Source organism: Esox lucius, chromosome 13, assembly GCF_011004845.1.
Source record: "Esox lucius isolate fEsoLuc1 chromosome 13, fEsoLuc1.pri, whole genome shotgun sequence".
Taxonomy (NCBI): Eukaryota; Metazoa; Chordata; class Actinopteri; order Esociformes; family Esocidae; genus Esox; species Esox lucius.
In genome coordinates, this window is record NC_047581.1 from 4,238,853 (window position 1) to 4,252,176 (window position 13,324).

Below are 13,324 nucleotides of genomic sequence, written 5' to 3' on the forward strand. Positions count from 1 at the left end.
AGCCTCCCCGGGAAAGTCTATGCCAGGGGTCTGGAGAGGAGAATACGGCCGATAGTAGAACCTCGGATTCAGGAGGAACAGTGTGGTTTTCGTCCAGGCCGTGGAACACTGGACCAGCTCTATACCCTCTACAGGGTGATGGAGGGTTCATGGGAGTTTGCCCAACCAATCCACATGTGTTTTGTGGATTTGGAGAAGGCATTCGACTGTGTCCCTCGCGGCATCCTGTGGAGGGTGCTTCGGGAATATGGGGTCCTGGGACCCTTGCTAAGGGCTGTCAGGTCCCTGTACGACCGAAGCAGGAGCTTGGTCCGCATTGCCGGCAGTAAGTCAGACTTGTTCCCTGTGCATGTTGAACTCCGGCAGGGCTGCCCTTTGTCACCGGTTCTGTTAGTAATTTTTATGGACAGAATTTCTAGGTGCAGCCAGGGGCCGGAGGGTGTCAGGTTTGGGGACCACACGATTTCGTCTCTGCTCTTTGCGGATTATGTTGTCGTGTTGGCCCCTTCAAGCCAGGACCTTCAGCATGCACTTGGACGGTTTGCAGCCGAGTGTGAAGCGGTGGGGATGAAAATCAGTACCTCCAAATCCGAGGCCATGGTCCTCAGTCAGAAAAGGGTGGCTTGCCCACTTCAGGTTGGTGGAGAGTGCATGCCTCAAGTGGAGGAGTTTAAGTATCTAGGGGTCCTGTTCACGAGTGAGGGAAGGAAGGAACAGGAGATTGACAGACGGATCGGTGCAGCTTCTGCAGTAATGCGGTTGATGTATCGGTCTGTCGTGGTGAAGAAAGAGCTGAGCCGCAAGGCGAAGCTCTCGATTTACCGGTCAATCTACGTTCCTACTCTCACCTATGGTCATGAGCTTTGGGTCATGACCGAAAGGACTAGATCCCGGATACAGGCGGCCGCAGGGTGGCTGGGCGATCCCTTAGAGATAGGGTGAGAAGCTCAGCCATCCGTGAGGAACTCGGAGTAGAGCCGCTGCTCCTTTGTGTCGAAAGGAGCCAGTTGAGGTGGTTCGGGCATCTGGTAAGGATGCCCACAGGACGTCTCCCTAGGGAGGTGTTCCAGGCACGTCCAGCTGGGAGGAGACCTCGGGGTAGGCCCAGGACTAGGTGGAGAGATTATATTTCGACACTGGCCTGGGAACGCCTCAGGATCCCCCAGTCAGAGCTGGCAAATGTGGCTCGGGAAAGGGAAGTTTGGGGTCCCCTGCTGGAGCTGCTGCCCCCGCGACCTGATACGGATAAGCGGATGGAGATGAGATGTTAAAATAATTCTAATTAAATAATTTAATGAAATCATACACTACCTTAACCACAATTAATTAAAAATTAATTGGTTTGGTATGGAAAATAATGCTATTAAGCATTTGCGTTTAAAGTATAACTTTTTAAAGTGCATATAAATCTAACCATTCAAAACAAATACAATCTGAACAGCGTGATTCAAATGCCTTTGGACGTGTGAACTGTGTGAACAGGTGTCCCATAGAAAGGATAGACATTTTTGAGAGGCAATTTGGATATTAGGGAGCACTCATTTGAAATTGAAAGTTTTGCACTGTATGGTCATTTTATGCATATTTTATTACATTCTACTGTATGCACAACATGCACTCATTCAGGCCTATTTAAAAGAATAAAATAGACTGCTGATTCACACCAAACAAACCCATCAGTGAAAATGAGTGAGTGAACTTGTTCTTTCCTCCATGATTTTCGACTGTGTGTAATTGGTTATGGAAGCATTTTGCCCAGCTGCTTTAGATGTGTCCAACAGCCTGTACAAATGATGTCCGTGAATGTATGTGTTATTTACGGTAACAAATGAATTCAAACATGTTATTGAAGACTGATATCAGCCAGCGTGGTCGGGCCTTAGTACTTTTAAACTACAACAACTTTGCCTATTTTGTGCCAAATGTTTTTTGTTTTGCCGTTTTGATCACCCCTTGATTACCTACTAGAAATGAACATGTATTTCAATGCATTTCTTTATTTTCTGTGAAGTTTAAAAAAATGATTAATGATAATTAGGCCTCCGATCTCTGTCCGTGATGGTGAAATATGTGTCAAAATAGATGCGATGAAAGGTGTTTTCACAGCTCTCTCTAAGCTGCCCATTAGTGCGGTTTATACACGGTGCGTCTATAAACGGGGAATTACGATAGTCTGATCAGACAGTCAGAACAAATGTGTGTGCTTGAGCATTTAGGCCTATATTAATTAATTAATTTATTTATTTATTAATTCATTAGTTAATTCAAATCTTTTGATTATTCATATCTTAATTTTATAAATAGATTTGGCTCTTCTGATATGCGAGCCGGCTCCCAACGTGAGAAGCCCCTGACTGCAGTGTTGCAGTTCGGGGCTGGGCTCAATGTAGGCGGAGTCAAACATGTTTAACCCAACCCATTCCCGTCTCCTTCAACATCACTCAAGCTGAGGTTCACTAAGGTATCAACGTCAATGAAAGGGAATCTTAATTGAACCTATCCTACATAGATATACATACAAATATAAACCTTGTTGCTTAAGCTTTCATGAAGTTTACTTCATTATTTTATAAAGAAACTGATAAAGGTAACTTATAGAAATGAGGAGAACCAAGGACATGCAGGAGAGGGAGTGTGGTGATGTATTAACCACAACTAATAATCATTATGGAAAAAGTGCATTTATATATGCAATGTATAGGCTAGTTAAATGCTGAGCGCTTAATATTTGAAAGCATGCGATTTCCAATTTTTTGACATGTAGCCCATTGAATGAATATATATTTTGTCCCTTTTTGTTCGCGTGCTGATACAGATTTTTTGGTTTAAATTTAATTGAATTCAAAGCAAGTAAATGTAGCCTACTATTTTATTTTATACACTGTAGGCAAAATGATGTTTAAAATGCCAAGCATCTGATTTTCTTGGCAGCCGATAGTGCTGTACTATTCGTTGTCTTATAAATTAATAATTAACAAATAATATAGTGGTACTTGTTTGGATGTATACTTTTTGGCTAAAAGACTGATAGACAGATCTATAGAGAATTTGAAATGATAATTACTTATGATGTAACCTCATCCTTTCATGTTGTTAAAAAAACAAATACTCGACAAATTCCTCGACATACATAACCAAGAAATTGACAGATTTTGTTTGGATTATGACTAATTATAAAATGAATGAAGCGAATTTGGAGTGGCAATTATTTTTCCTGTGAGCGAAAGCCATGGGAAAGACGTGGAGCAGAGGAACCTTCGTCCGAGAGCGATTTCCATCAGCTCTCCTCTCACATACTCTGCCAGGTATCACTTAATATATTTCTTACAATCTTCAAAAATTAACTACATTTATATTCCACATGTGCCTTGCACAAACGTGTGTGTTTGTATTCAGTGTGTGATTGTCAAAACAAAAAATGGTGGGCGGGTTCAAATGTGGGCAGAGTCAAACATTTGACTCCACCTACATTAATCCTGGCCCTGAACTGCCACACCGCAGTCAGGGGTACTTACCCAAAGTTCACTTACAAGACCCGAACGACCCATCACTACTAAGCAGCACATTTAATTTGACTGGTGGTGAATACAAAATTATTTGCCAATTCATTCATACAAAATAAGAAAAACATTGCTTTTTAGCTATTAGTAGCACAAACACTATGGCCTGTCAGGTTGTTGCCGATAGTTAACTTAATATAGAAAAAAACTCAAGAAATAGGGGTTGAGTGTCCATTTAGTCTGCCTCCATCAAAGTGGACGAACGACCCAACCCAGTGGCGGGAGATGTCATATCCTGATATATACAACTAGCCTCCATTATTGAATCCCCAGGTAATGTATTTATGACATCTGTCCCTTTATTTAGCTGTTTTGGTAGTCTGTCCAATGTGATGTTACTGTAAACTAATTTAATCGCTAACATGTTTAGCAAGCTAACTAGCTAGCACCCTGCAACTATAAGGTAGGCTACAACGTTCAGTAGACAATAATAATTCCATCCTCACCCGTCACATACAGTTCACATACACATGCACAAATGAACTGATTATCGATGCATCACAACAAATAATTAATTTGAGCACAGTGCACCAAGCCAACATTAATTTTCATTCTTTCATACAGGGATTTACTTAGCTTACAAAATGAGGAATTACAAATCCCTGGAGGCTCAATTTCTTTGCAAGTGGGTGGGTAAATATCGTGCAGCATTACAAACCCTCAACAAATATCACAGTGCTCAGGACCCAGGTGGTGCCATCCTGATGGGTTACAGACAGACCCCACAACACCTGGGGTTGCTGCCAGGAGCACAGGAGCCAATGTAAGTGCTCAATGTGATTACATGGCAGGGTAAGCTGACTGTATTATACCAACAATAATATTAATAGTTATACAAGAAATAGTTTAAGAAAAAAAGTAAGAAGAATTATATATTTTAATTATATTTTAGTAACGGAATTACTGTATTTAAAAGTATTTATATATTCAATTTTAGACTGGGAAATGCTCTCATGTGGGGGTGTTGCTGTTAAGCTAGAGGCCTCTGTCTTTCTAGGGTACACCAGTGTGGCACCCACCAGCATAGTTTGTGGGTGGAACAGTCTCCACAAAGAAAGTGGAGGCAGACAGAGTGCACAACATCTGCTTTTACTCAAGAAATGCAAAAAGGAAGAAGGAAGGCTGGAAACAGAAGAGGCCAATTCTAGTGGCCAATCTACAGCAGCAGGAGCAGTTCCTTTGAATGTTGTCTGCAACTGGAGAACTCCCTGTTGGTCTCAGTATCTTTAAATCATTCAGGCCAACACCATGGTTCACAAATCTATCCATCACTGAGGAACAAGTAGAGGCCATACACTCACCTAAAGGATTATTAGGAACACCATACTAATACTGTGTTTGACCCCCTTTCGCCTTCAGAACTCCCTTTATTCTACGTGGCATTAATTCAACAAGGTGCTGAAACCATTCTTTAGAAATGTTGGCCCATATTGATAGGATAGCATCTTGCAGTTGATGGAGATTTGTGGGATGCACATCCAGGGCACGAAGCTACCGTTCCACCAGATCCTAAAGAGGCTCTATTGGGTTGATTGGGCCATTTCAGTACAGTTAACTCATTGTCATGTTCAAGAAACCAATTTGAAATGATTCGAGCTTTGTGACATGGAAGTAGCCATCAGAGGATGGGTACATGGTGGTCATAAAGGGATGGACATGGTCAGAAACAATGCTCAGGTAGGCCGTGGCATTTAAACGATGCCCAATTGGCACTAAGGGGCCTAAAGTGTGCCAAGAAAACATCCCCCACACCATTACACCACCACCACCAGCCTGCACAGTGGTAACAAGGCATGATGGATCCATGACGAGACTCATCAGACCAGGCAACATTCTTCCAGTCTTCAACTTTCCAATTTTGGTGAGCTCGTGCAAATTGTAGCCTCTTTTTCCTATTTGTAGTGGAGATGAGTGGTACCCGGTGGGATTTTCTGCTGTTGTAGCCCATCTGCCTCAAGGTTGTGGGTGTTGTAGCTTCACAAATGCTTTGCTGCATACCTCGGTTGTAACAAGTGGTTATTTCAGTTAAAGTTGCTCTTCTATCAGCGTGAATCAGTCGGCCCATTCTCCTCTGACCTCTAGCATCAACAAGGCATTTTCGCCCACAGGACTGCCGCATACTGGATGTTTTTCCCTTTTCACATCATTCTTTGTAAACCCTAGAAATGGTTGTGCGTGAAAATCCTAGTAACTGAGCAGATTGTGAAATACTCAATATTGCTTAAATCACCTTTCTTTCCCATTCTGACATTCAGTTTGGAGTTCAGGAGATTGTCTTGGCCAGGACCACACCCCTAAATGCATTGAAGCAACTGCCATGTGATTGGTTGATTAGATAATTGCATTAATGAGAAATTGAACAGGTGTTCCTAATATTCCTTTAGGTGAGTGTAGAAGAGGCAACCAAGGACCAAGGATCGCAATGTGCTACATGGCATCAAGTGAGAGTCAGAGGGGTGATGAGAACATCAGCGCATAGAATACTGCACACATCCCAAACAGCACCACCTGAAACACTCTTGAGAGACATTCTTTATACAGTATCAGTCCAAAAGCAACTCAATGCTCCTGGAATTGACTGGGGGAGGGAGCATTAACAAGAGGCAGTACAAATGTACAAGTATGCTCTGGCCTTGGAAGTGTCCACAGCCCAAAGTACCATTACAACAACAGATGAGGTACACAAGGTTCACACAAGCCTGAGCATTTTGAGAGCTGGCTTCCGTGTCTCCATAGACAGGTCCTATGTTGGTGTCAGTAGTTAGGCAGTAAGCTGTTTCTGGGCCAGGCACATCCACCCTCAGCTGGTGGGTGCCTCAGCTCAAGTTCCAGAATCAGAGCTACCGGTAAAATAAACTCAGAATCACACATTCTTTATTTGAGATCTCAGAATTTTTATTAATTTCATTTGTCTCAGAGTATGGGTTTCATTTGTATCAATTATGAAACGACAACAATGAATTTCAAATTATTAATTTGAATTCACAGGAGAATGAGGTGGAGCCATGAGACATGAGGTGGAGAACAGTGCAGTAAGGTAAACACTGGTAAAGAAAGGAGAATCAATTGCAAGATATACAAGGACTATTAACAAGAATCATTTCCATAAACAATTAGAATGTATGAGTAAAATAATGTCTTTAAGCAGCAGGATTTAAGGGAAAGGCAAGAAGAGTATTTACAAGAATTATTTAGAAAAGCAATAATTAAAATGTTTAATACAGACTTTCTAGATGAACCAATAGGGGATTAGGTAGAAACATATTTCAAGGGAAAAATGTAAAGTCCACTATGTAGTTGCCAGTTAAATTATTCTTTTTTAGTATAGAAATGTTTTCTGGGTTCTTGTATTCTGTCCTAGTAGGTTGTTATTGTAATGTTTATGGTTAACAGATGTTTCTGTAAGGTGGAAATGCAGGGACAAAAGGGTTGCTTTTATTTGTTTTTATTTTATTTTATTTGCTTGCTTGATCCTTGAGATAATACCCGTGTCATAGGAAGAAGATGGGAAGGTGTCACTGATTGATAAGGGGTCTGTTCTACAGGACTGGTTTTGTATCCCTTAGGTTAATTAACCAACCCCCACTACTTGAGTTTAGGATATAACCGGAGTGAAGATGGAAAAGGGGCTCTTGCATTTTCTTCCTGAAGATTTCAGTTAGTTTTTCAATTGAATTGTTCACATTATAGGTCACATTAAAAGTGGAAAACGTTCTGACATGATTTATCTTTGTCTCATTCTTTTACATCACAAAAACCTGGCATTTTAACAGGGGTGTGTAGACTTTTTATATCCACTGTAGGTCTTCAACCCTCTCCTGGGGACCCCGCAGCCATTCCATCTATTAGACATATCCCAGAGCTAGCACACCTGAATCAACTTATTAACTAATTAACAAGCCCTTACCTGTTGAATCAGGTGACTTATTTCAGGGTAAAAACTAAACTGTGAGATGGCTGGGGGGTCCCCAGGAGAGGGTTGAAGACCTATGGAATAGAACAACATGCTGCGTTTTCACAGCACGTAACACGTCAATCCATAAACCCCGTCCTAATTCCTAAAGTCCGGAGCTTGGCACCAAGTGAGAGCCGGGGTACTCGGCCGTGGCCTAGTGGCCGACTGGCCCTGGCCCGTGTCAGTGGAAAGAGAAAAAAATATTTAGGGTAAAACACCAGTGTTTGGCACCAATGGAAAGGCGGCACCCGCCGGTCACCCGGGAGGAGCTCAGAGTAGAGCCGCTGCTCCTCCACATCGAGAGGGATCAGTTGAGGTGGCTTGGGCATCTGTTCCGGATGCCTCCTGAACGCCTTCTCGGGAAGGTGTTCCTGGCCCGTCCCACCGGGAGGAGACCCCGGGGAAGACCTAGAACACGCTGGAGGGACTATGTCTCCCGGATGGCCTGGGAACGCCTCGGTGTCCCCCCGGAAGAGCTGGAGGAAGTGTCTAGGGAGTGGGAAGTCTGGGCATCTCTGCTTAGACTGCTGCCCCCGCGACCCGGCCCCGGATAAGCGGAAGAAAATTATGATGATGATGATGGAAAGGCGGCATAATTGTAATACTCTCTTCATACATTAAATTAATTTGTTACATTAATTCAATACCTGGCCACATTACCTGGTCCCCAGGATGGTGGTACAGTGGTAAAAGGAGCCAGATTCCCTCACTATCTTAACATCAGATGCTCGTCCACCCCAGCCTGTGGACAAGAAGCAGATGCTGCCTGCAGGACTACACACAATAAAATATTTGACTATAGTTCACTTCTTGTAACTGGAGTGTGTTTTTTGCTCTGTGGAAAAAATTAAGAAAAATTAAACATGGTTATTGTTCAAAAGCTACCTGGCCATGTGATCATAAATTGCATATTTCTTATGTGTCTACCTGGCTTTAAGGGCCTTTGAATGTTCAATTCAAAGCAATCAATAATTAATGTGAAATTTGGCCTTCATTGCTGGTGTTATGGTTTGTGTGATGCACTCCCTGTCAGGCCCGTGAATGAGGAAGGTCATCTCTGCATACAGAAGATTCGGCCAACGTTGGAAGATGCTGCGGATGGTAGACTGTGGGTCCAGTATTTGGCTCAGCAAAGCCCTGATGGATTCTAGTGTAGTTTGAGCAAATACAGGAAAAGCTGTTGCTCAGTAGACATTTCAAAAATGACATTACGAATTGAACATGGTAACGATGAAGACAGTCAAACACACTCCAACTGAACTCAGTCATGGCCATTCATGCATTGTTGTTGCCTTGAACAGCATTCACAGACCATCGCTCCTTAGACCAGTTCTGCAGTACAGCATTTCTTTCACTTATGGCCTCATATCTCTATTCTGAGATTGGCTACCTGTATTGCAATTGCAATCTGCTCATTGTGTGAAACTGGCCTGTCGCTCTGTGCACCATCTTCAATGGGTTCAGTGGGAGAAGCTTCAGTGAGTAAAACTTCAGTGGGAGAAGCTCTGTGAGTGAAGCTTCAGTCGGATCAATGGGAGAAGCTTCGGTCGGTGCCCATTTTCGACTTTAGGCAGACAGGAACCCTATTATCAACACCAGCCTCTCCTTCCCCGCATTTTTGTAGCGCCATAACCTTACTTGACATTCTTTCAATTGCTGCCAATGTAAATCTGGCTGCTGGCAATGATTCACATTCAATCCTGAAACCAATAGGATAAATGTAAGCTAAAGGCAGATACTGGTCCAAAAGACATTTAGACAGCTTTGGTTAAAAGCACTCGTCAAATATGTATTCATAAAGTAATTGATAACGCATAATGAATGTTTGGACTATGGCCACCCAAACAGTTGATACTTTACTGAAGTCACCATTTCTAATTATGGACTGTACAATTAATTATATCTCACAAATGAATGATGTGTATTGCTACAATAGATTGCAATGAACAATTACATCTATTGCTTAATAACATTTTTGAAGATTCAATTCCCTATAATCTTCTTAGAATGGCATTAATGTAGCATTTAGACACACTTTGAATTGGGATTATTATGAAGATAATCATGAGATAAAATCACTTCAGGGAAGTGAATTTTCAGAATGTTCTATGCACTGCCTTTTCAATACAGGATCAACATTCACTTTTTTGACTTTGTTGACTTCGGCATCATTAACTAACCTGTGATTACGTGTTTTCCAGTCAAACGTGTCGACTGGAAGGGTCCCATAGTTGACCATTTTCACCCTCTCTGCAGATGGCCTGAAGCCACAGATCTCTTCTTTTGCTGTCCTTTGCTTTTTTGTGAAGTAAAGAAAAGCGTTAACTGTGTTTAAAACTAAAATCTTATTCGACGCACAAATTACAACACAGCAGCTTTTAGGCATGGTACCAGTAATATTTCCAATTTTGCGCCGTTGTCTTCTACACTTTTACAGCGCTAGCGTTCCCCCAAAAGGGGGCGTGGTTGTTCGGACGAGAGGAAAGTGATGTATAGCTGCTCATCTATGACATCCTTGACCAGACCAAATCCGTCATGCATATGCGTAACAACGGAAGTTCAGTCATTTCCAATGAACATGAAGAAATCTTCCTCCATGCGTTATTTGTAGCATTCATGTCTATAAATATCGTCTGACAAATCGAAAAGGTCATGTTAACCGGCGACCGCACATATCAGGCTCCATAGATGCGTCATAATCAAAAAAATCATGTGTAGGAAAGGGCTTGCAACAAAACGATACAACAAAATTGGCGGATCTGGTCTGGCCAAGTCGTGATCGAGGCTTTAAAGCCCTTAAAGCAGAAGGCTGCAATTTTGGTTTTTATTTTATTTTCACGCTCAATCAAAATAATTATTGTATACCTTTGCTATAATCATTTTCGTATTTGTATACAATTTATTAGGAGTAGATTTTTTAATCTGTTTGTCTAATTAAAAATAATAAGTAAGCGAACGGCATGAGCTTGTCAGTGAACACATACAGCTTCGAAATAAATTGAGACCACTGCACATTTTTCTTTCCTTTCCAAAAAAGTCGAAAAGGAAGGTTTTGTGAAAAACATGTGAAAGGAAATAAGGACAATGAGAAAGACACAAGCGATTTTTTGGTAACAAAAAATGAGGAATCTTCTGTTGTTTGGGAATATTTTGGGTTCCAGAGATTAATATTAAAATATCGTAAAATGGGGGTTAGAACATGCGGCATCACAGCAACCTTATTTCAGCACATGAGACAGCGCCATAGGGACTTCCGTGAAAAATGCTGGCGGCACTGAGATTTCTTTTTCAAAATAAAAGCCATCATTGAAATTTACAAGGCAATATAGTTAATCTAGTCTGTAAAAATGAACAGACAAGAGCAACATTGGAACGGACATTAGACATAAAAAGTAGTGACTAGATTTTATTTTAAAAAAAAGAAAATCTGAGTTATATATCCTGCTGCTAAAAGAACGGTAATGAAGCCTCGAATGGCCATCACTACCGATACCGGTAGGCCCACCCATAGATATGAAGCATAGATGGGACATATAGTTCTATCTGACGTCACAATAGATCCGCCATCTTACCTGGGACCAGTTCGGAAAAGTCAAGCCACTTAACACTAGTCATGGTGGTATTTTGTGCAGCAGCAATTTAGTCCAGAAAAAGGATAAACGATACAAAGGAGGTGGGAAACATTGTTCGTGCATCAGTAAATAGGGTAGAAATGTATGATAGCATAACTTTACATACCATGTTTTCAATCAATGAACAAGAAAGCTACTCCAGCCCAACCGTAGCTGTTGGGCAACTTAAATGACAGTATCAGAATTCTGTTTGATTTTTAAATCAACGGTCTCAGCTAACTTGCTACAGTAAAGTATGAATGAATGTTGTGTGCAAATAACGCATTTTCATTAAAAAAATATTAATATAATCAACAGATGGCGATATTGGGTTGCCTTTAGCCTACTGTTACTAAATTTTTCAAGTTAAATGAAATTATATTTAAATGTATATACAAACATGTACAGTATTGTAATTTAAAATCAGTTAATTAACTATATTTAAAGTACTGTCCAGTATCTTCCTACATGACACCATAGCCATTTTGTACTCTTAAATAAATTCTTGAAAACAATTTCAAATTAATTTGTTTGTTAATATTCTGTGTAGTATTTTTACGCATTATGCTATGCATGACAGTGGCTATTTATATATTATTAAGGAAATTTCACTGGTATAAGAAATGAAATGCCACTTCTACCACATGTTTGTGTTGTAGTTTGTGTAGAACAGGTCCCAGGTAAGATGGCTGTCAAATTGCTCCATTCTTATTTTTAGGCATCTCTATTGCATCTTCCCATCTACTGTTCTATTATCTATGGGCCCACCAGTCTCAAATCCGCACTCGAAATTCATCCTCTACATTCCTGTACCTGCTTTTTTACCTTAGTAATTGTCCCTTGTACAACATCAATACAACGTCCACATTTCAAGGACATAATGGCTTTCATTATATCTTGGTTGCTTTTCTCGCCCAAGTTTAATATTTCGGCATCTCCATCGTCGAGGCCGTCTTCCATAGCAGTCATGGCGTCTTTTATTTCTTCACCCTCCGAATGTTCCTCTTCGTTTCGTGTTTTTTTTTCTTGTCTTTTTTGCCACCTTTATGTGACATCTCATTCCCCGTACTCTTATATATTGCTTTGAGTAAAATTCTGATTAGTATCGTAGGATTAATTACATGCTAGCAGCAGAGCTTAAAAGTTGCGACCTGCTAAGCACCTCGCCATAACCGGAACCCTCCGGAGACAGCAAATCTTAATGTAATCCAGCCAGTGATTTATTCCCCATGTAGACTAATTCTATCCCAGCCCATGTATCCATGCCATGCCGTGTGAGGCAGTTCGCATATTACATTTTAACAATCTTATGCTTGTGACAATGCAGGCTTCTGTAACAGATCAGTTTGCCATTCCTATACAAAAATGGCTAGTAATCATTTTTTAGGTCACTCCGGCTATAAGCGTCATACTACTTATAGACTACTTAATATCCAAAATACAGTGCACTTCTTTTAAGTATGACTGGAAGCTGTGTGAAATTCACTGCTCTAAAAAATTAAGGGAACCCAGTCATCACAGTATAACACCAAGTCAATTAAACATCAAGGATATCAATCTGTCCTGTTAGGAAGCATAAGCGACTGTGAATCAATGTCAGCTGTTTTGGTGCAAATGGAAGTGACAACAGGTGCACTGGAGAGGCAACAGCAAGACAACACCCAAAAAGGGAATGGTTTTACAGGTGTTGGCCACAGACAGGTGTTCTCTCCTTGCTCTTCCTAATTATTTTCTAGTTTTGCATTTGACTAGTGTCCCTGTCACTATTGCTAGCATGAGCGGTACCTGCAGCCCATTTAGGTTGCACATGTAGTCCAGCTCCTCCAGCATGGCACATCCATACGTGTCGTTGCAAGGTTTTCTGTATCACCCTGTACAGTCTCGAGCATTGATGATAGCAGGAGATGGGCCGTTACTTGAGGAGAGATGGACATGGCCATAGAAGGCCATCAACCCAGCAGCAGTACCGGTATCTGCTCCTTTGTGCGAGGAGGAACAGGAGGAGCACTGACGAGCCCTACAAAACGACCTCCAGCGGGCTACTGGTGTACATGTTTCTAACCAAACTATCAGACACAGACTCCAGGATGCAATGGTGAGCCTTATACTGCATGGAACATCATCCAGCATGACCGGTTTGGCGGCGGTTCAGTGATGATCTAGGGAGGCATATCCTTGGAGGGTCACACAGACTTCCA

The 13,324-nt window shown here is 41.4% G+C and overlaps 1 long non-coding RNA gene across 3 annotated transcripts; it reads right to left on the reverse strand.

Annotated features, from left to right (window-relative positions):
• Positions 1-8,002: 8,002 nt before the first annotated feature.
• LOC105027812 lies at positions 8,003-12,684 on the reverse strand. 3 transcript variants are annotated; one of them, XR_004576668.1, is made up of 3 exons: positions 11,952-12,684; positions 8,163-9,811; positions 8,003-8,042 (listed from the first exon to the last, which is right to left on the reverse strand). It is a non-coding gene; the product is annotated as an uncharacterized LOC105027812 (long non-coding RNA). The 3 variants fall into 3 exon arrangements; XR_004576667.1 differs by lacking the exon at positions 11,952-12,684 and having other exon boundaries at positions 8,163-9,215; positions 9,696-10,849; XR_004576669.1 differs by lacking the exon at positions 11,952-12,684 and having other exon boundaries at positions 8,163-8,662; positions 8,906-10,849.
• Positions 12,685-13,324: the final 640 nt, after the last annotated feature.